The following is a 24,319-nucleotide window of genomic DNA, read 5'->3' on the forward strand; positions in this document are numbered from 1 at the left end:
GTGAATGAGAATGTGCGTGACAATGGAGCGCGGACCCCCGATGCGACAGGCGAGGGAAGGTCAGTGAAATATGTGGAATGCATGCAGCGTGATGAAGGGTTAGCGGGAAACAGCGGCACCTACCTTGAGGCCGCCATGCGGAAAAAGCAAGAGCCCAGGGGACCATCCCCCTTGTCGAGTCCGAATCACGCCGAAAAAGACAAAGGGAAGCAGGACGAGATAGGAGAGAGTGCAAGGGTGATTATCGCTGGCGATTCAAAACTGGCTGGGTGCTCAAAAGCAATTGTGGAGAGGGTGAAGGCGGCAAAATAGTGGCGGTAGGAGCACTTCCAGGGCCGACACTGGGTTCTGTCAAGCAGCGAGCAAAAGAAAAGCTCGCGGAAACCGGAACCGCCTTTTCCTATCTCTCCTGAAAGCTTCGCCTCTCTCTCACACTTTTTGGCATTTCCTGCCTTTCCTCTCTCGGCGACAACGGTTAACGCTGCGTTGCTGTCGCGCCTTGGGCACACCATATTTGTTTACAGTGACGTCATACGGGGACGTCGTGCAGGCATGCATGCAAGCTTTTCCGCGTCCCTTCACTGGGCTTCGTTGTGTGCGATCGGCGCTGTTGCCACAAAAACCTATATTGTTATCGCAGCGCAAACTTCTGTTGTCTATTATCGGCGTCTGAGAAGATGCCGCACAGAAGCATCGTTCCAGTTCTTTCGTAACGACGCTCAGTAATTTCCCAAGTGCTATGTATTCTACTGCGAAAACAACATAGCAGTAAGAAAGCTCTCCCTATTCCTGGAGGTGAAGTGCCTGAAAGGCAAAATCGTACCGACATACAAAGCCTCCAATATCTCTAGCGTGGACCTCTTCCTAGAACTAAATGACAAAGATCAAGCACAAAAGCTCTCAGAACTTACCAGTATTGGCGATGCGACAGTGACAACTTCAGCCCGCAGCTGAGCAATGAAGAACTGTCGGAATCTTTCCAGGAACAAAACGTGATCAAAGTGAAAAAAATTGGCATACGCAGAAACGAGCAAGAAATCCCGACGAAACATAATGCACTCGCCTTTGGAACAAGCTTAATGCCTACCTCGCTTGACGCAGGTTACGTAAAACGAAATGTGAGACCATACATCCCGAACCCCAGACGTTTGAAATGCCAACGGTTTCGCCATGTTCCTCACGCACGCTGAGGACAAACAACCTGTGGTAAACGCAGCTGCAACAAACATCAACCTGAGAATTGCACTTCTTACCCGCACTGCGTTAACTGCAAAGGAGACCATCCAGCTTACTCGCGGTCTTTATCTTTCTGTAAAAAAGAAAAAAAAAGAAGTGATCGCCCTAGCCGGTAAAGAAAAGTGTCCTTCTTTGAAGCAAGAAAGCGATTGTTCTACACTTTACGAAGAAGGTATGTCTATGGGGCGCAGATGGGGGCAGTTGTCACAAAGCACTCAGGAGGCTTCGAGACCACGCGTAGTGTTCCCATAGCGACCCCACCCTCCCCCGTGGTGGAAGCAGCCAGTGCTGCTCCATCCTCTTCAAGGGCCCTTCAGGCACCAGTGCCGCAGGTACATACAATTAAACAAAACCCAAGGTCCGTAACACGTGTCCAGGCGCCCAACTCTCAGACCTCAAGTGCCTCAGGGAGAGCGATGGAGGTCGACTCGGAAACCCAGTGACTAGAGGGCCAAAAGACGTACAAATTCCCAATCCCCACGTGAAAAAAGAAAGCGATAACCTAAAAGTTATCGCTCATTTCTATTAGCCTTCTTTGATCGATGTCACCTAACATCTTTCTTACTTTCATGCACTCTTATCGCCATGTTTTACCGTTGAGTTTCAAGATAGCTTTTATTATCCACTGGAATTGTAGAGGGCTCCTACGCAACTTAGGTGATATCAAATACATGTTAAGTAACTTCTGTCCTGTGGTACTGTGCTTTACAGGATACAAACCAAGTCGAAAAACAAACGTTTTTTAAAAGGCTTTACTATCGTATGGCGAGAACGTACTCAGGCAAACAGGCTTTCGGGTGGTGTAGCCGATGTTCTGCAGGGTGGTATCGCAGCTAGAGAAGTTGCCATTAACAGTGGCATAGAAGCCGCTGTTGGACCGGGGTTGTTGGAGAAGCATGGGAGAGGCCTTTGCCCTGCAGTGGGCGCAACCAGGCTGATGATGATGATGATGAGAAGCCGCTGCTGTCACTGTTTTAGCGCACGAAACCAACACCATTTGTTCGGTACACGTTCCATTGCATTTGCATTTTACTGTAAGAGACCTAGAGTTCATTTTAAACCAACGACCTGAACCTTTTTTGATAGCGGTAATTTTAGCGCACCTAACACTTATTGGATAGTAAAACAACCGACATCAGGGGTCAAATACTTGAAGATCTTATTTTAACAAATGACATATGTCTGTTAAACATTGGTGCGGCCACCTACTGCTCTCCAAGCACAGGTGCTATGAGTTGCCTCGGTTTCTAACTGTGCTCACCATCTCTGTTCACTGATTTCCAATGGAATGTAATAGCTACTCCATACGATAGCGACCATATGCCCGCTTACACAAAACTAACATCCACGCTACCTATCCCCGTTTCCACAGCAGCTGGTTGGAAACTTGATCTGGCCTCTCTATAACGAAAAAGGCAGTCTGGATAAAGTGATTTTAGATGACCTAAGCGTAGACGAAGCGAATCAGAGGATTACTGCTTGCATAATTACTGAAGCAGAAGCGGCATTTCCCCAATCTACTGGATCCTTAAGGGAAAAAAGAAGTAAGCGTTTGGTGAACGAACAAGTATGCAGAAGCTAAAAACTTGAAAAGAAAGCGCGGGGTGTCTTCTGGTAGTGTTCTGTCGTTCGAAAAAGTAAAAGCGAAAGCAGGGTATATAAGCAGGCAACCATAAAAACAGTCATAACAAAGTTGCATTTCGTCGATTAACACCTCAACCACATCCAAGAAAATGTGGAACCAGGTTGACAAGTACAGGGGCGATTATGCTCCCTACACAATCCCCATGCTCTCAGATCCAGGCATCCAAACAAGTCTACATGCACAAGTAGACACATTAGGCCAGCACTTCTACGCCATGTTTAGCTCAGGAAACTATTCCGCTACCTTCCCAAAACACAAACAGTCCACAAAAGATAAAAGCTTCCGACAACAGGAGGTTCAGATAAACCATTTATTGCCCCTTTATTGCTCCATGAAATAAAAAGTAATTTCTTTGGCTAAAAAATACATTACACTATGCTGGCGACCCCTTCCCACAAAGCGGTGGAGGCCTCATTGCGCTTCCTAAACGCGATCTGAGAAAAGGGCAAAATGTGTTGTGAATAGGAAAAAGAAGTTATTGTTCCTTTCCTTGAAGCTGTAAAGTCACCAAATACTGCCAGCAGCTATAGACTGCTAGCACTACGAATTTGCCTGGCAAAATCTTATGAAAGCGTAATAAATATAAGACCAACGTACGTTCTCGCAAATGATAAATTAATAGATATTCACCAGTGTGATTACAAGAAAGACTACTCAACGATTGACCATCTTGTTCTTCTTGAGCATACCATACGTGTGACATTCCTTTACAAACAGCACTGCTTGGCACTCTTATTTTACCTAAAAATCGCAGACGGCACAACATGGAGGTATGGTATTTTAGAAGATTCAGCAACAGTGGGAATATGCGGCAGGATGCTATACTGTTTGGCCGATCTTCTATAAAACCGCACATTTCAAGTCCGTTTAGGTGCCGCCTTGTCCCAAGTGTTTGTCCAAGAAAATGGTGGCTCACAGGGATGCGTCTTAAGCACTGCACATTTCATGGTGATTATGAACGTGCAGCGGTGGCGTAGAGGTAGAACACCCGCCTCGCGTGCAAGAGGTCCGTGGTTCGAATCCCGGTGCCGGCAATTTTCCACCGGATTAAAAAAAACAATCCGCGTGTTGATAAAATTGCACAAACAGGCCTGGAGTGTGGCCTGATCCCGGTGACCAGAACCGGTAACGCACTCCCTCACCAGAGCAGGATTGGCCACCCTGGTGCAGTACTTGGCCACAACCTACTATGAACACAACAATCAAACCCCGGCCCTCAGTCCCCAGCAGCTGCGAAGCAACTGACCACGGCGGCGGTCAGACCTGCGACGCAGCAGAGGGTGCTAAGAATCACTGGCTCCGGACAGGCCGCCATTGGAATATGAACCTGGCAACGTTTAACGCTAGAACGTTATCTAGTGAGGCGAGTCTAGCAGTGATATTGCAGGAATTAGAGGGCAGTAAATGGGATATAATAGGGCTCAGTGAAGTTAGGAGGCCAAAAGAAGCATATAAAGTGCTAAATAGCGGGCACGTCCTGTGCTACCGGGGCTTAGCGGATAGAAGAAAACTAGGAGTCGGATTCCTGGTTAATAAGAATATAGCTGGTAACATACAGGAATTCTATAGCATTAACGAGAGGGTGGCAGGTCTTGTGAAGTAGTGTGTAATGAAGATTGTACAGGTCTACGCCCCTACATCCAGTCATGATGACCAGGAAGTCGAAAGCTTCTATGAAGACGTGGAATCGGCGGTGGGGAGAGGGAAAACTAAATACACTATACTAATGGGCGACTTTAATGCCAAGGTAGGCAAGAAGCAGGCTGGAGACAAGGCAGTGGGGGAATATGGCATAGGCACTAGGAATAGCAGGGGAGAGTTATTAGTAGAGTTTGCAGAACAGAATAATATGAGGATAATGAATACCTTCTTCCGCAAGCGGGATAGACGAAAGTGGACGTGGAGGAGCCCGAACGGCGAGACTAGAAATGAAATAGACTTCATACTCTGCGCTAACGCTGGCATCATACAAGATGTGGACGTGCTCGGCAAGATGCGCTGCAGTGACCACAGGATGGTAAGAACTCGAATTAGGTTAGACCTGAGGAGGGAACGGAAGAAACTGGTACTTAAGAAGCCGATCAATGAGTTAGCGGTAAGAGGGAAAACAGAGGAATTCCAGATCAAGCTACAGAACAAGTATTCAGCTTTAACTCAGGAAGAGGACCTTAATGTTGAAGCAATGAACGACAATCTTGTGGGAATCATTAAGGAGTGTGCAATGGAAGTCGGTGGTAACTCCGTTAGGCAGGATACCAGCAAACTATCCCAGGAGACGAAAGATCTGATCAAGAAACGCCAATGTATGAAAGCATCTAACCCTACAGCTAGAATAGAACTGGCAGAACATTCGAAGTTAATCAACAAGCGTAAGACAGCTGACATAAGGAAGTATAATATGGATAGAATTGAACATGCTCTCAGGAACGGAGGAAGCCTAAAAACAGTGAAGAAGAAACTAGGAATCGGCAAGAATCAGATGTATGCGTTAAGAGACAAAGCCGGCAATATTATTACTAATATGGATGAGATAGTTGAAGGGGCTGAGGAGTTTTATAGAGATTTATACAGTACCAGTGGCACCCACGACGATAATGGAAGAGAAAATAGTCTAGAGGAATTCGAAATCCCGAAGGTAACGCCGGAAGAAGTAAAGAAAGCCTTAGGAGATATGCAAAGGGGGAAGGCAGCTGGGGAGGATCAGGTAACAGCAGATTTGTTGAAGGATGGCGGACAGATTGTTCTAGAGAAACTGGCCACCCTGTATACGCAATGCCTCATGACCTCGAGCGTACCGGAATCTTGGAAGAACGCTGACATAATCCTAATCCATAAGAAAGGGGACGCCGAAGACTTGAAAAATTATAGACCGATCAGCTTACTGTCTGTTGCCTACAAAGTATTTACTAAGGTAATTGCAAATAGAATCAGGAACACCTTAGACTTCTGTCAACGAAAGGACCAGGCAGGATTCCGTAAAGGCTACTCAACAATAGACCATATTCACACTATCAATCAAGTCATAGAGAAATGTGCAGAATATAAGCAACCGTTATATATAACTTTCATTGATTACGAGAAAGTGTTTGATTCAGTCGAAACCTCAGCAGTCATGGAGGCATTACGGAATCAGGGTGTAGATGAGCCATATGTAAAAATACTGGAAGATATCTATAGCTGCTGCACAGCCACCGTAGTCCTCCATAAAGCAAGCAACAAAATCCCAATAAAGAAAGGTGTCAGGCAGGGAGATACGATATCTCCAATACTATTCACAGCGTGTGTACAGGAGGTATTCAGAGACCTGGATTGGGAAAAATTGGGGATAAAAGTTAATGGAGAATACCTTAGTAACTTCCGATTCGCTGATGATATTGCCTTGCTTAGTAACTCAGGGGACCAATCGCAATGCATGCTCACTGACCTGGAGAGGCAAAGCAGAAGAGTGGGTCTAAAAATTAATATGCAGAAAACTAAAGTAATGCTTAACAGTCTCGGGAGAGAACAGCAATTTACAATAGGCAGCGAGGCACTGGAAGTCGTAAGGGAATACATCTACTTAGGGCAGGTAGTCACGGCGGATGCGGATCATGAGACGGAAATAATCAGAAGAATAAGAATGGGCTGGAGTGCGTTTGGCAGGCATTCCCAAATCATGAACAGCAGGTTGCCGTTATCCCTCAAGACAAAAGTATATAATAGCTGTGTCGTAGCAGTACTCACCTACGGGGCAGAAACCTGGAGGCTTACGAAAAGGGTTCTACTCAAATTGAGGACGACACAACGAGCTGTGGAAAGAAGAATGATAGGTGTAACGTTAAGGGATAAGAAAAGAGCAGATTGGGTGAGGGAACAAACGCGAGTTAATGACATCTTAGTTGAAATCAAGAAAAAGAAATGGGCATGGGCAGGACATGTAATGAGGAGGGAAGATAACCGATGGTCATTAAGGGTTACGGACTGGATCCCAAGGGAAGGGAAGCGTAGCAGGGGGCGGCAGAAAGTTAGGTGGGCGGATGAGATTAAGAAGTTTGCAGGGACGGCATGGCCACAATTAGTACATGACCGGGGTTGTTGGAGAAGTATGGGAGCGGCCTTTGCCCTGCAGTGGGCGTAACCAGGCTGATGATGATGATGATGATGATGATGATGATGATGAACTTCATACATACAGTTTATACTGTCCAACATTATCTACTCTATGTACGTCGACGACCTTCACATAGCTTGTCACGCCTCGAGTGTGTCTACATGCGAAAGGCTAATCCAGATAATAGTAGACAGTTTGACGCAATGGGCACATAAAAATAGATTCCGTTTCTTTGCACAAAGAACAGTGGCAGTCATGTTTTCACTGAAAAAAGGGGTTACACCTGAACACAGCTATCAAATTATCTCAGAACCCACTACAACTTAAGCACGAGCAAAAATATTTCGGAATTATTTTTGATAAAAACTTAATTTCATTCCCATTATAGTAGCATATAAACTAAGGGAAACAAAGCATTTTACATACTGAAGGTCCTATCAGGTAAGCATTGGCGCGTCGACTGAACGCCTGTTGCGTATTTACCGCTCTGCCGTGGGTATCATTCCAGACTATAGCTGTATTGTTTACGCGTAAGCAAGGAAGTCGTACATCGAACGTCTTGATCCCATACACAACCATGGACTACGCTTAGCAACTGGTGCGTTCAGGACCTCATAAGTAGAAAGCTAATCTGCCGAGAGTAATGAACACTGTTTGGAACACCATAGAGCCTTCCTCACAATTTCATTCATGCTCAGAATCACAGATCTATCTAATCATATATGCCACACTCTTGTCGCGTGCACCATGGGAATACACTATATCATCAAACCACAAAACGTGAAACCACGTATCCTTCCTTTCGTAGAAATGGGCTGAAACTACAATGTTCTTTGCGAGGCTCTCAGGGTCGCCGAAAGATTGAACAGATTGCCCCCGTGGCATGATTTTGCACATTTTATGATTTCGTTCCGACACGCCACAAACGAAACACCGCGTGAATACATAATACAAGATTTCTCAAATTAGAAGAAAAGTGCAATGATTGTACCGAGTTTTACACTGATGGTTCCGAGAAAAATGAACATGTTGGAAGTGCAGCCGTATCGGAACACTGGAAGAATTTTCATAGCGTGCCACAGTTTGCTTCGGCTTTTACAGCCGAAGTATAAGCCCTGCTTCTAAGCCCTGCTTATATTGGAAAAAATAGTAACTGGAGATTATAACAAAGCAGTGTCTGCATCGATTCTTCTAGTTCACTTAATTCCCTCAACAAATCAGAGAGGGAACCTCATCTCAGTGACATCCTAAGAATGCTTGATGAAAGTGCAGATCATGGTAAATTAAGTCGTCTCTGTTGGTTTCCAAGCCACGTCGGAATCCCGGGAAATGAAAACGCGGACCAATACGCAGTCATGCCAGCCCATGAAACACTAACAGATATAAATCTTCCACTCAAGGACCGTGTTCGGGTAGTTCTTGGTAATATGACCACAAAGTCCAAAAGGATTAGGACTGTCTAGTTTACAACAAACTGCCAATAGCCCATAAAGCAGTAGTGGAAGACATCATACCACCAGAATTGTTTCATGGAAGTTATCCTATATCGCGTTCGCATCGGACACGCGGATCTCACAAAATTATTGCTGGGAAAATGAAGAATAAACGTCTTGTAACCAATGGGAAGGAACCCTGACTATGAATCACATTTTAATAACATGTCCTGCATTAGAGACAAAAGACAAATAATTTTTCGAACATTGCAAAAGCTAACTCTACTTCATGCATCCCTTATCCTAGCTGAAAATGCACTTGTATCTGTAGACAATATTTTTAGGTTTCTAGAAGACACAGGTTCCTAAATAAGCTCTAAAATAATAATTTTTCTTGCATGAAGCACTTTCATCAAATTATATATTCTCATCTTGTGCATGGAGCATCATGACTGTAGTTGGTTTTGCGACATAAAGCACTGCATAACTAACTAAACGGCGTAGTGAATCTCTCATAGTACAGCACTGGATGATTTCAGCGCACCACTTCCTGTTCCTTCTGTCTTTCAACAGGCCACCAGATTTCCAAATCAGATGCCCTTTTAGAGTGAAGCTTAGAGGTTGCAGCAACAGGCGAGATAATTCCAAGGGGAAGAATCGATTGTAATGACGTTCTTTATAATGTGCGCTTTATGTCCGTCTTGACTAAAGCTAAAATATGCATGGTTGACTGTGTAGAACATTCCTAGTAGTTGTCTGTGGTGTTCAAGTGCATATACAGGACTGCGGCTGAACCGGCTTTTCCATACATTTATTAGCTCTTCTTTCTCCTCGATGTCAGTATTCGTCGCTATTGGAAATCGTAAAAAGCTGAACAATACTTGAAGCAGATTCTCTGTAAAGTTCCTCGCGTTCTTCAAACATTCAGCGACATTTACGTTTTGAAATGCTGTGATTCGTCGAAATGAACTCGTAGCTTTGTCGTCAGAAAGTCTTTTCGCATAATTTCGCGGTGTGGCATGTGATATAGTCTGCCATAGAAGAAGTTACTTCGTGCCAAACTTTGGCATGCCCCAACTGCAGCCCTTACCTTGTGCTGTGAGACCACAACTGTGAGCTTGGCTTTTGCCGAGCTTTTGTATGCGGTTGGCAGGTGTATTCCGATTGTCCCACAAAATATGTTTCCGGTCGTCTTTCCACAGCAGTGTCACCATGTGCTGCCGCTATACTGTTTGACCCCCTCCTTGATTTGTATGAGGTTCTTATCGGAGGGAGATTTACTAGAGTCAGTGATGTCCATAGACTCTTCCAGAAAAACTCCAGATTTTCTGCTGTGGATTCTTCTTCCATGGTATTCACTTGTAAAACGCTGATCCCGACATGAGTGCCACAGTCCAAAAGAGCCTTTTGACAAACAGGTCGTTGGATTGTCCAGGCGAGTATAAGGTCAATCGCGAGGAGGCCTCGAACGTCTGGGCAGCGGATGACTTCACCTTTGAAGAATTACCACAGGCAGTCAGAACCTATTAGCAAGTCACCCGCAGAGTCGAGGGTACCTTAAAAAACCAAGGTGTCGTCCGCCAGTAGCTTGCCTTCAAATCTCAAAGCTTGGACAAATGTATTGTCCACCACCGGCACAGCTTCGTCATGGCAGATGACAGGGTCGACGACAGCTTCTATGTATAAAACGGTTTTGGTATACTCATTGCGAAGCGGTCTCTCAACCGCTTTGCATTGTTGTGCTACTGATCGACAAGTACTTAGGAAGGTGTTTAGCTCTAGTAGCGTCTCTCTAATGATCTTTAGTTTAAGCTTGAAGGTGAGTTCTTGCATAACCTCCTGAGACCCGGGATGCAGTTGGGTGCACAGATTTTTACCAAACTTTCAGAATAAATCAGGATGGTTATGAAGGTGAAAAGAGTTAAATGTTTTTTCAATAGCCGTGATAATTTCAGCTCAGCGCGATGTCCAATATATTGGACACTGGGATGCTACCCGGTCTTTCTTTACCCAGGGCGCACGTAATGACATACCGCGGATATTACGCAAAACTCATGTGCAAAAATATTTTAACAACTCAAAAGGCAAAGTATTCAATAAAGTACATAAGAAGAGCATTCCTCTGCTCAAAAAAAAAATTCGCCCTTGTGTTCACTTGCCGTGGGCAATTTCAAAACACCTGTTTGTCCTTGGTGATGCAGAAGAAGAGCCGACATTTGGTGCAAAAGAACTTCGTTTTCATGTCGCAGCCCTGTAGTCTGCAACGGGCAGTGTTTGCAGTGTCTGCCAGTATTGAGTAGTGGGTATTGCTCTTTTCTTGCGGTTCTCGAGGAGACAGCCGAGCCTGCTTTGATGGCGGATGCCACTCGGCTTCGTTCTCGCTCTCCGTTTCATCCTGCTTCTTCCCTTGAGCCACGAGAGTCTCAGCAACAGATTGGTGGAACTGCATATATTTGAGTATTTATTTCCGCTGTTTCTTTACGGAGCGTATGTCCCGCGTGTTCTGCACACAGGAGTTGTTGAGGGCAATGTTGAAGAGGTGAAAGATGGCTCTGATTGTCCACTTGTTCACGCCTGCTTTTATCCTGTAGTAACTTATCATTCGGTCTGCCTTGTCAACAACGCCCATGTTGAAGTTGTACATGCGAAGAATATCTGGGATATTGATATTTTTTGCCTTACGAGACCATCTGCGACAGTAGGTGTCTTGCGGATCGAAGCCATGGATTGAAAAAAGAAACGTTATTGGATTAATTCATAAGACACGCGAGGACGGTCCCCCGAAGAAAAAAAGAGACGCAAATTCGTCCGCAAGCCGCTAAACGCCATCAGTACTCGCCTACTGTTCATAACAAGGCCATTGAAAAAGCGCCGTCAAAATAACCGGGTTGAGTCCTAGCGTCCAACGTAATGGACACGCGAAATCAAAGGAAGAGTAAAAAAAGGTAAGCGCGTGAATAGTTAAAATTTTGTAATCTGCGCGTACGCTGTTGTATCAACTTTAATATAAAATCAAAGATATGGCCTAAAGGCAGGTAGAAATACGAGAAACAGTGCTTACTTCTCCGGCAGCTGCCGTAAAACGCCGCGCCGCTTAATGCCGCCATTGTGGAACTGTTTCGGCGGGAATTTGAACGATGTATTTTCATCAATGCTGCATAGATGGCGCAAGCAGGTGTCCAATAAGTTGTACAGTGTGGTTTTATGAGGATGAAAGCCTTGTCACAGGAGTACAGTCTCATATCTGAATGTCCAATATATTGGACAAATCCCCATAGCGGGGTCTCAGGAGGATAAAAAACAAACATGTGGCTACCCCTATACAGCAGGCCGCGGATCTATCTGCTTTTGACATTATTTGCTATATGCGAGAAGAATATCTGAAGATTCGCCACGTTGGCCGCAGTGCTTTGATTGGTGGGCGATGAATCTTCGCAAGAGGAAAAAGCGGTAGAAAAAACACACACCCTTCTGTTTTCTGATGGTTTTCTTCTTGTGATAGTAGACATTGTCCTGTTATAATTAGGATCGCTCATACGTGACGCATTGCTTTCGCGGAAAGAACAGCAAGTCAGATTAACTCGGCAGTCTTTCGCTCGATTACCTCATGACGTACAGTGGAAGCATTAGTTGTATTAGGTTAGCTGCTCTTTTTGACAGCAATATTATATCTGCGTTGCCCCTGCAGACCTGATGTTGATGAGCGTGACAGAATAAACATACCAATCTTGCGGCATATGAAGTGTGCAAAACGGATTCCATAGGGGCATCATTAAATAGCCTGTTTTTACACCTATCTATGGCAGGTCACTGGGATAGTGATGCCCATTCCTCTCCGCTTTCTAGTTCCACACGCATGAACTGTACCAGATAGTTCATTCGAGCGTCTGACGTGTTTGTTGGTCAAATTGACTAAGAGGCTATTGCAGAGGGACTGTCGGATAACTGTGACCTCAAAGCACAGCTACCTTTTTTTGTGTAGAACTGAGAATAGCGTCGTGCTACAGAGTCTGTTGAATGATGTCTATGAGCATCGCTGAGCATATTAGAGATGATACGCAAAGTGCTCCCAGACAGCGAATGCTTTGCTGTGCCATGTCAAATAACCTTCGAAGACCAGTTGCGTAGTTGGCGATTTTACGTTCGGAAGGTGTCGCTGTACCGCCAAATGGTGGAGAATTATGGTTGCTCGATGGCTAAGCCTATTCTTCAACTGCGCAATGGCGTCTGTGTAACATTACCCGGACGAGGGCAAACCAGCTATTGATGCTCCTGCATCACCAACCGAGGAGCTTTGGAGGCAATAAAATTTAGTGGAAGGCGTGAAATCAGTGTTCAAGCGAATGATCTATTCAAATTGTTCGCCCAGAAGCCTGTCCATTCATTGAGATCGCGATTGAACGTTGATACACGTAGCTGCGGCAGTCGGGCTACAACAAATATGGCTGAAGTTTCAATCTCTAGTCGGCGATAGCGCTATGCCTTTGCACCGGATGGTTGAGGTTGCATGCGGTGTGCTCATTCTACCTAGGTGATTCGGCAACGAATCTTAGCAAGCATGCTAATTGCTTGATCGCTATGTTGCGGCAGTATGTGCCTATTCGAGCAGTTCGGCGGGAATATATTCCTTAAACTGCGCGTTAATCTGCGAAAGGTCGTCCTTGCTCGTGGAAAGATGATCTTGAACATCTAAGAGTTTCGCGTTGTCGGCATTGAAAGAATCAAGCAAGGATCGGGCTTCGGGAATGACTTTAGTGCTTTGATACCGTCGTGCGGATCGTTTGCCTTTAAATCGGTCCTTGGTAGCGCCGAAGCTGGCTAATTTCCTTGCACCCGCGCCGATAGTGAAATGCACGATCAGTGGATTCCTCGCTGCTGGCAAAGCAAAGTGAGAGTACAGTCTGGTAATGCCTGCGTAGAACAGACACAGGTCCGCACATGAACTTTCGGCACCAAATATATATGGCTAAACGACAATGGGTTAGAAAAGGTCAGACGGGAGCCATTGTCTTGTCTTATCTCCCTAACGGTGGCGCGTGCCCACTATGAGGGATTGCCCAAGAAACAGGCCATTTCGTATATGCTTGAATGAAAACAAAACTCGATTTTAAAAGTAGATCGTGGGAGTAAATAAATCCAATTGTAAGTATAATTAACATGTTGATAAGAACTATGATGAAACAAGTTAACATAAAAATGAAATAATATAAATAATTGACCTTAGAAATTAAACGAGGCACTCTTTCCGCCTCTCTAATAATATTGTAAACTGCAAGAAAAGCATTCCTGTGGATGGATCCCAGCGAAATTGCCCCAAATGAAAGAACGTTTGGCGAGGTTAGCGATAGCCCAAGTTTGTTAAAGGAGGTTTCTAAAAGTTCTTTTGTTTAGAAAATCGGTGGCACGAGAGAAAGTAATGTCCTATAGATTCAGGCGCATTGCAAAAAGAACATAGAGGGGACGTAGTGACACCAAACCTGTGTAAGGAAAAATTTAAAGGTGGTATACGTCTCAATTTTGTAATGGAAATTTGCAATAGCCTTGAAGCACACCAAATATTATTCCATGGGAAAGCAAGATGGTGGAATTCAGAAGACGGTGTTAGCATGGATATCGCAGAATTTGCGATATACAGAAATTTCTGCACCTAGCCGCAGGGACATAGGCTGATGTCAGCGAAACAGATATGCTCGTGCGAGTGAATCATCCATTTCGTTCAAGTGCATCCAGCGATATCCCGGTACCCAAGGCAAACATACTTTAAGTACAGAGGTACCATCGAACAAAATATTCGTTCAATTCTTGAATTTCAGGATGCAGTAAGTTCTGTGCATACACATAGCGAGTCGGTTACACTAATAGCTGATGGGTCATATTGGGGAAGCTTTCGTAATGCTAATATAATCACTAATAATTCTGCCTCAAATATGGGCGGGAAGTCGGGCAGGCGAAGGGAGTGAGACAGTTGAAAAAATTCAGAGATCTCCAGAGCTGCCTCTTTGCAGACAGAAGCGTCAGCAGCTATTACGTTGTCAGCGCTTAGCCGGTGTAGGTATTCGTGTTAGATAATAATTAAATGTCTGCTTGGTAATAGTTTATAATGCTTTAAAATAATGTCCTCGCCATCAATCTACAGGTCTGGTAAGGCATCATTTGAATAGCAAACTTGGCGTATGGACACATGCAAATTTTCTAACTGTGCTTGCAGAAATATTATTTGAGGGCTGTGTAATCACGACCACGATACTTCATAAAGTCATATGGTTCAGTGATAAATACATATTGCATACGTCTTTTTAAAATGTCGTACATATTTTTAAATGTCTGAACCGTAAGCATGCGGAAATTGCACTCTAGGATGGGTATAGGCACTTCCCAATATATACCAATGTTGACAACAAATCTAGGCAGCCCAGGCGCTTGTAATGTGCCGTTCTCCTTCTCGTGATCGTCTTAGTTGGCGCTCTTCCTTCCCAATGCCGAGGCATAATCGTAGTGCTTCCGTTTCTAAAAGTTTTTGAGGTTTTATTCTGTAGGCACACCACCGGAAAATATTACGCTGCCGAATTTTAATTTAGGCCGAACATACATTTCATATATCATCACTAAGGTATTGCTGCGTAGTCCAGGGCGACGGTGGCTGACCGGCGGTGCGTAGATAGGGTACGTTCTGCCTTTGTTTTAATATGTTCAATATGACGGCGCCAGATGAGCTTGCCATCGTAAATACCCCAAAGGTACTAGACTACGTCAACTTGACGAATAATTTCCTGTCGGTATTGTAAAGATATATGCACCTGTGTGGTTAACGGAAAGACTAATGCCGCACTTTTGCGATTATTTAATGGCATACATAGCTTTTCTAGCCATGTCTCCAGCATTACGAATTCTGTAATGACTGGTGTAGTGAATGAATATTATTCGCAGATGCAAAAATTGCGATATCATCCGCATAAACAAAAATATGTAGTACAGGAGACAAATGAATTGTACTGAGCAAAATGTTAAATAAGATAGGGGAAAGAAAGATAGGGGAATAAGATAGGGCCATCCTGTAGTACACCTCTTGTCTTCGTGTGTTTAGAGGTCGAAAGACCGTGTTGATAACAATGAAGCACTCTATACCTCATAAATTCATAGATCCAAGCGGTTATATACTTCAGGAAATTTGTGCACTGAAGCTTATTTAATGGAATATCATATTCAGTAGAGTCGTATGCTTTTGCTACACCTATCGTCAACAAAACTGCGTACTCTTGTTTACGGTGAGCAAGTTTATTGCGGCTCTCTAAATCTACATGGGGGGACCATATAGAGCGGCTGGGACGCAATCCAATCTGGCAAGGACAGAGAAGTGTACCATGCTCAAGAAGTCAAGTCCAGCTGCTTTTTGTCTTCAACAGTGGAATAATTTTTGCTACTCTCCCCTCTCTTGGTACCCATGAATTTTTGAAAGAGAAATTTATTATGTATAGCAGATCCTGAGGCGCATAATAGAAAAAATATTATTCATGTTGCAACAATATCTGGAACTGGGGCTGACAACGGTAACAACCTAATAATTCCTTCAAGCTCTGTCGCTGTTGCTTTTACAAAGTCGTCTCCTGAGGGAGGTTTCTTTAGTCCTATCGGCAATTTATGCTTGAAACGTCACGCAAGTTCTTGAGCAATTTAGTCAAGTGATGCCGACAATTCTTTACTTGATAGAACGACAGAGTAGTTATTCACGGGCGCCGGTATAAATTTACGGGATCGAATAAATTTAAACATGGTTCTTCATGGCGCAGCACCATTCCGTCTCCTTTCGCTTCTTTGCCTACACTGGCTGGCTGTGTTTACTTGACTTCATCATTTTCTAAAGTATATTCCTATATTATATAGTTTGATACTGAAGGGGTACAAAACGGACAGGGTATGAGGTGCACTACCTAAGATCATATTATTTACGATAAATGTAGGAAGCGAAAGCAAGAGGTACAAACACATTTTATTTTAAGATACAGCTAAATTTTGTAAACGGAACCTGCGGAAAGAAAGGCGCTGTGAAAAAGCTATATCTGACCAGCAAACAGGCATATAAATAATACTGGGATAATAGTGCATGCTTGGGGACTTATGCTTATGGTCCCCTGCAAATGTACATATACGAATGGCTGCAATTTGACGAGTTTTCGGACCTCACTTCCGTTGAGCGTGTAGGATGCAGAAATAAATAACAAATTCCACTTGGGGTAAAGGTCATCTCCAGGAAATCAACAAAGTCCATACTGCAAGACTAGGGCAAAAAAGCTGTACCGCAAATGTAGGTCCATTAACATTATGTTAAATATCCCTTAAACTACCTTCGATATTTTAAAAATACAGTTCCACTAAACACACGCACCAAGTTCAGAATTTTGTCACGATCAACCATCGCAAACATGGCAGCGCTACGCACCGCAGCTGCACACGAATTGATAACATAAGTAACAAATTTGATGCCACCAGTCACTAGCAAACCAATCCAGCAAACGTAGTCAAACTTCCTTCTGTAGATGCCGAGAAAACGAATTTAGAAACATGTATTTAGACAAGAACACCAGAGTTAAATGTTCCTCTTAACTACTTAACGCGTTCGTTTTAATAAACATTCCGTAGTTGTGCAGAACTGGCCACTCTTACATGTGAGCAAGACGTTTTAGAGCACAGATCTGAGGAAGCCCGCTCCTGCGTTATACATCGGTGTGCCTCGGCGGCGTAACCGAGCGAACAAGCACAGCTAAATGAGCAGAGGGAACACGGAGCGCAGCTAGGTATAGAATACGGCGAGAGCGAGGAGGGCGCGAGGAGCAAAACAGAGAATCAGGGTGCAGCGGAAGCATGAGCAGGAAGGTACAGGAAGCAACCTTGAAGCACCACCAGAAGGCGCTCACGTCCGCGCATCCGTAAAGCCCCTAAATTTTGCAAAAGTAGCGCCATTCGTAGATTTTTTGTGCCACCCCACTCTCCTCGGCGTTTCGCCCTGACCGTTTCCTGTCGTCCCAGCCTCCTCCGCTCCCCCATCGGCCAACCCGTGTCTCCTCGACAACCGGTGTCTCCAGGACAGAGAGAAATTAAGAGTGACTACACGTCATCGCTAATACTTGTAAAAACCCCAAATAAGCACCCTCGTCCGTGTGTTAACTACAGGAAGTTAAATGCCATCACTAGGCGTCAGCTATACCCAATTCCTAACATTGGGGAACGAATCGAAAGTGTTAGCGATGCTAAATACGTTTCAACAATAGACCTCGTGCGGGGATGCTGGCAAGGTCGCCTTTAAGAAAGTTCGAGCTGCATTTGCCTACAGGTGCTGCATTTATTTCACCTGTAGGCACTATGAGCCTTCTCGTCCTCAGCTTCGGACTGATGAACGCGCCATTTTGCTTCTCCAACTTGATAGATATTGTCCTAAAATATTTACAGGAATTCGCCTTGCCATGTCTTGATGATGCAGTATTTTTTTCGGACAGCTGGGAACAGCACGTATCGCACCTCGAACAGGTGTTCTCACGGTTGAGGGAAGCAGGCTTAACGATGAAAGCGGAATAGTGTAGGTTTGGCGGCTCGCAGGTTACGTATCTGGGGCATCTTGTCGGCCACGGCACGAGACGGCCGGCCAAGCTGAAAATAGCTACGACTGGAGATATTTCGCAGCCTCGTACTGAAACAGACATTCGTTCATTTTTGGAACTTGTGGGGTACTCTCAACGGTACATTCCGAATTACTCGCAACTAGCAAGTCCTTTAACGGACGCCCTCCGAAAGGGAGAACCAAGTGCCCCGCGCTGGCATAAGGACAAAGTTTGAAGGAGAAGGTTCCAAGGTTTGAAAACGCTATTGGATTCTGTCCTGCGCTTCGCGTGCCAGACTACACAAATGAATTCATAGTTCAGTGCTACGCAAGCGACTTGGGTATGGGCGTGGTGCTTACACAGGTCGGCGACGATAATGAGGTACATCCTATCTTCTATGCCAGCCGTAAACTAACTGTAGGAGAGGAAGCCTACAGTGCTTCAGAGAAGGAATATGCTTTGGCCAGCCCAGAAGTTGTCATGTTACTTGTACGGAGCGAGGATCATCGTCGAGACCGACCACTGTCCTCTGGCGTGGCTAAATTAAATGACACACAAAAATGGCCGCTTGCTGCGATGGATCCTCATAGTCTAAGAGTACAATTTCTCCGTTCGATATACGAATTGAAAGTTGCATAGCAATGCGGAGGGTTTGAGCAGGCTAATTTGAATCTGCGCTTCGGGATCCCGCCTAAATTTTGGGGTTGTTATTTTTATCATTGCCATTTGTTGGGTGTGTTTAGCGCCAAGCATGTTTAGCGCCAGCAAACAAGGACGGAAGGTGGTGTCGTCTCCCTTCCGTCCTTGTTTGCTGGCGCTAAATATGCTTTCTGTTAGTTTTAATTTTGTTAAGCCAAGAAGATCCCCTCTCAATTATCAGGACTCTCTCCATGATTGCTGAATCTGTCAGCACGAAATTTCTTCGAAAATTGACGTAGCCAAATGCAGCATTTGTTGTTTCGGCACTTATGTTTTCTTTGAAGTCTAGTGGGTCTAAAGTGCGATCCAAGATACGCCACCTCGACGCAGAGCCGTGTTGTGGAGTTTGTTTTGCAGTTGCCTGTCCTTGTATGTTTTGGAGTGGTGCCATCATTTCACAGTTGTTCAGTCCAAGCCAAATCATCCCCCCGTGTCATCAGCCGTTCTGTTCTTGCCCAGCAGTTTTCAGCACTCGCCAGTCTAGATTTTCCCGGCCATGGAGGAGCTGTTACATCCGACCGGTGGGTACTAGCGGTATTCGGGGAAGCGACCGTCGGAAAGGTGCCGGCAAGTCTGCGGCGGTGACTCGCGTTATAAGGACGACAATGTGGCGCGGCCCCAGCGGAATGGCGCCGAGATGTCTAGACGCAGTCGGTGGAGCAAGTATTGTTAGTGGATTCGCCGTCCCCGTCACGGTTTGTTTGAAGTGGGGGAACTCCGGGAAAAAGAGGTTTAGCGGTGCCATCTCACGGGTCTTAGAAGTCGCCAATCAATGGACAGACGCGGCAGCCACTGTCTGCGGGGTCAACACGGGAATCAAGAGGCGCCTGCTCAGGACAAGACCCGTGTCTGCGAAAAGCCCTCTCCCCTTGGTGTGGTGTGTGCAACCTATGCAGAAGTGAGTGCGGAAACCCTCCCCCTCAAAGGCGGTCGGCTACGATGTCTTTGGACGCTCCGAATTTGTCGAAAGTCGAACGGCCGTTTTCTCTCACGTAGAGATCTAGGGAGGACAGAGTGTTGGAGGACAGGAGGACAGCAGCTATTGCGCGGCTGCTGAGTGTGCGTTCCTCTTTCAGTCATGCTAGACTGATGAACTCTAACGTTCTCATGTAGATATTGTAAATAAATCCATATTCCTCGTTCTCGATGAGAACAAGTCCTTCCCTTCAACAACGTCCTCAGCGGGGATGAGCTGGCCGACGGCGTGGGCCAGCGACCATCTATTTCATGCCCGACGCAAGCCATTACAGTATCCAGCACATCCACCAAAGTGTTGCGAGGCGGAAACAAGCACGAATGCTGTTTATGCAAGGCTAATGCAGAAGGCATGAGCTGACACAAGAACATGGTGGCTGAAGCCACCCAGCAACGAGACTTCTTCGTCATCTCCTGCTGTATGCACGTCCTGTTCTGCATCACGACAATACATTTAAAAACTACGGATGAGATGGAACAAATCACTTGGTATGAATCGAAATGAGCCACTATCATGAGTTCAATAAACTCCTGCGCAAACCTCTAAAGCGGTATAAACAAAACAATGCCTTAACTGTGAGTTCAATAACCTACAGGGAAAGCAATGAAGTGTCGTAAACGATATTTTTAGATTGTTCGTTGATTCAGACAAAACGCAGCATCTTATTCTCGTAATACCCAGGTAGCACACAATGTCTTCAAAAGTTGCATTAATGGATTGAACGTCTCAGATAGATTTTTGACTACACTCGACACATTGAAAACGTCGGAAGCAGGATAGCTTAAAAATGAGGGGTGAAAACATTTCGTAAATGTTTTCATAAGTTTGGCCGTATCTGTTCAGTTAGCGTGCTGGCTTTTCGACGGCGCCGTTATTCGCAGTAGAATTCTGTACTTATCAAGCGGCTTCGTGTCAATTACTGCTGTATTCGCCCTGCATGAGAATGAGTTAGACTAGGGAAAAGAAGCCTTTTGTGGTGTTCACCTCACGTCAGAAGAGACGAACGATTGCAAACGAAGTTGACACCGCGACAGGCCACGAAGGAATGATGCTCGAGTGCATTGAAGGCGCTCTTTGTGACGCGGACAACGGCTCCACATCGACTTCGAAGGAGCGCTTCAAGTCAGTAGAACATGGGGGTGTTAGTGCTGATTTTTACAGCGCATCCTCTACTTCAATAGCTTTGGCTATTTGGTAAACTTTATCATCATTCAATTATTTTTGACGATTTCTTTCAGTGCCCTGTAGTAACTTTTTTGTCATGACCACTAGTGCAAATGTGGAACGATCGATATGTCGCTGTCATCGTTTTGAAGATGCATTCATACCGCGCACTATGGTACAATGAAAGAGCTTGTCATAGCACGTGGGCACTAAAGGATACGTGGAAAAATTCAAAGAGCTGCTACACACTGAGCGCAGTGCCCGGCCGAATTGATTTGTTCACTTTTTACGCGTGCTTTTCTAACAGTTTCTTGCACAATGAGATGTATTTACCTATGGCATGGTAATCTTTCCCCTTTACCATTTGTAAGCATTCTCATGCGGTCTATTTATAAGGTTTACTGTATATTACGCATGAATAAAGGGATCGAGTTAAAGAGCGAACATCACTTTCGATGGTACCGAAGGAATGCCTCCGTACATCCGTTACTTTAGGAACGGTAGTCTGCAGAAAGTGCTGCGGTGAAGTCTGCTGTGAGCAAAATGCATACAAAACAATGAACAGAAACCATGGTCGATGGATGACAGTACAAGCGAATAGCCCGAACAAGCGAACGAACGAAAGAATCAGAGAGAGCGGGCTAAACATAGTTCACGAGAGAGAAAAAGAAGGAACGGACATGTTCCTTCCACATGAGCAATACTTACGACTGACCACTGACCTCTTAACAACCATAAAAGCTACCGGAGACAGTAAGCTATTCGCTTTTATATTCATGAGACTCAACGGTGTGATCTTGGCACGCTTGGGCGCATAGCTTGTTGGGATCACGCATGGTCAGACGCGCCGATCATCTAAGCACACTCATGCGGCACTGACGGCGTCCGAAATGAAAGGCTTGCGAAACGCACAACGGCAACGGCCAGCTCACTGCTCTGGTTTGAGTCGGAGTGTCATATCGAGCAAGCGAGCCAGCGCGTGAAAGAACAAAGGAAGAGAGGGCAGCGTCTGGCTCTGCCCGACATGATTCACAGTCATCCACAAAAACGCACCACGCGCACGACGCGCACACCAAGCGCGTACACCACGGCGCTTCAACAGCCCGTCAACACAATCCAACCTTACGCAAGGTGGCGATAGGATACCGTCGTCATATCGGTCACATGACCAAGCGTGTGGCGAAGGCTGCCGTGGCTGCAGCTGTGGCTGCCTTGTGAAAGCAGTTTATGTATAGTTCCGCAATTGCGCTCGTTTGGGCAGTCGTTTCTCACTGTTTTCGGTTACGCTGTCGGTTGTTAAGCAAGTATTGTGCTTTGTTGTCTTACTTCGCACTGGGCGTGCAGCGATTTGTTTGTATGATTTTAATTTGGAAATCAGCTGAGCTGTGGCCAAGGCTGCCGTCTGAAAGAAAGAGAGAGACAAAAGGGAAGAAATGACAGGGAGGAAGCGGGCTGTGCATAGTTCCGCAATTCTACTCGTGGAAGCAGTCGTGTGTTTCGCCCTGTTTTCCGTCGCGCTGCCCTTTGTCAAGTAAATAGTGTGCTTTGTTCGCTCACTTGGCACTGCTTGTGCAGCGATTTGTTGTTGGTGTGATTTTAATTTGGAGCGCAGCTGAGTTTTTCATTCGAGAGCTCCAAGTGGAGGGCACTAATGTGCTCTTCAAACTCATTGTCATGTCGCTATGGCTATGTGAGGGCCTTTTCAGTGACGTTGTAATTAATGCCTTAAGAGCAGTAATAAGATGAAAGTTAGAAGCGAAATGTTGCTTTTGGGTGCCTAAAATCGGTATCGGCCATCGTGCGTGAAACTAGCAACTTTTGCAAGATGCGAAGAAGGAAGGAATGCAAATTCTGCGTACATTGCCAATACCCTCTAGGCACCAGTCACTGTGGTATTTCACTCTTTCGTTTAGCAAGAATGTTGCAGACAAAAGTACTGACAAACGGGCTCTTTGTTAATATTAATCACGAGTATACGGTAACTCAAGACATGAGATGAAGTGCCCGTCGTATTTCCGTGCCCTGGCCTACAGTACACTCGTAGAATATTGTGGGAACCACACCGTGCTGTTATCGCTTGCGATTCAGCTTCGGTTGTATTTCGGCCCCTTTTTTCGCACGTGACTGGTATTTCAGGCCTTAAGAGGAACATTGTATACAATATGAGATGGCCGAATTCAATTTTCTTCGTCGCATCGGAATGCTAGCAATATCTTTCGCTGCTTCTAAAGCTTGTCCTTGTTATAGTTTCTGCAGTTTGTGACCGGATACCGCATACACTAAGTCTAACTTAGTAGTGGATACTGCGCTGGTGAGTCGTGAATCTCCTTGGTGCAAAATATCCGGTTACTCAAGGTAGTCACTATTTTTTACTGTTTGTGAGTGGCGCCAGTCTCAGTGCTGCGCGGCCTCGAACACGGCAGACGCCGAGTTCGTGCGTGTGTCGTGTGCGCACAGAGTTTCGGAAGCGCTCGAATGCTTTTTTTTTCTTTTTGTGCGATGTTCGTGCACTTCGTGCAACAGGGAATCCACTTTTCTTAGTCCTAGCGCAACAACTTTTCGAATGGTACGTGAAACGGAGCTAGGGTGCATCAAAATGCGTTCCTATATCCCGATGGATGATGCATCGACAGCAGGTGTAATTTATGACATTGATGTCGCCATTCCCAACGCTGACTTGCCTATCCTTGTCAAACCAGCAAATGAAGGTATTGTCATCACGCGTTTGAGCCGCCTTGGATCTTCGCGCTGCGTCAAACTCATTTTGAAAGGAGATTGCCTACCATCTCACGTCAAAGTCGGTCACTTCCGACACCCTGTTCGGCCCTTCGTACAAAAGCCTCTTCAATGGCATCAGTGCTTTAGTCTTGGACATGTCGCGGTGGTCTGTCCAAACTCGTTATTGTGTCTCCGGTGTGCTGAACCTCACGCGGAGAACGCGTGCCCGGCTACTGTCCTAAAGTGCGGCAACTGTAATGTTTGCCCTGCTGCCTCGTCTAGGGACTGCCCTCGCATCAAGAAAGAGGTCGCTGTTCTCAAGCAAATGGTTCGGGACAATTTGGCACAGAGGGAGGCTGCTGAAACGATCCGGAGTCACCCAACCTCCTCAAAAAAGGCAGAGACACGAAAGGAGAGGCGCACTTCCATTGTGGCACCGACATTTCTCCAATGGGACCACAGCAGAAAAAACACAGCTGAACGGAATCTTTCTGAAGAAGAATGGCCTGCGCTTCCGAGCCACCAACTTCCCCAAGAACCACAGATTGTCAAGCCCGCTCGGGAGCCTACTCCTGCCGCTGATGACACCCCCAAAGCAGATCGTCAAGTTATTTCAGGGCTGCGTCTTCTCATAGATACCATTCGAGTGATTCTGCCGAACCTTGGCACCACGGCTTCTCGAAGTGCGCTGAAAGTTCTGGACGTCTTAAGCTTAGTGCTTGAGTCTCTAGATTAGAGACATGGCCAACCATCACCCATCCTTTC

The sequence above is a fragment of the Dermacentor variabilis genome, chromosome 4, assembly GCF_050947875.1.
Source record: "Dermacentor variabilis isolate Ectoservices chromosome 4, ASM5094787v1, whole genome shotgun sequence".
Taxonomy (NCBI): Eukaryota; Metazoa; Arthropoda; class Arachnida; order Ixodida; family Ixodidae; genus Dermacentor; species Dermacentor variabilis.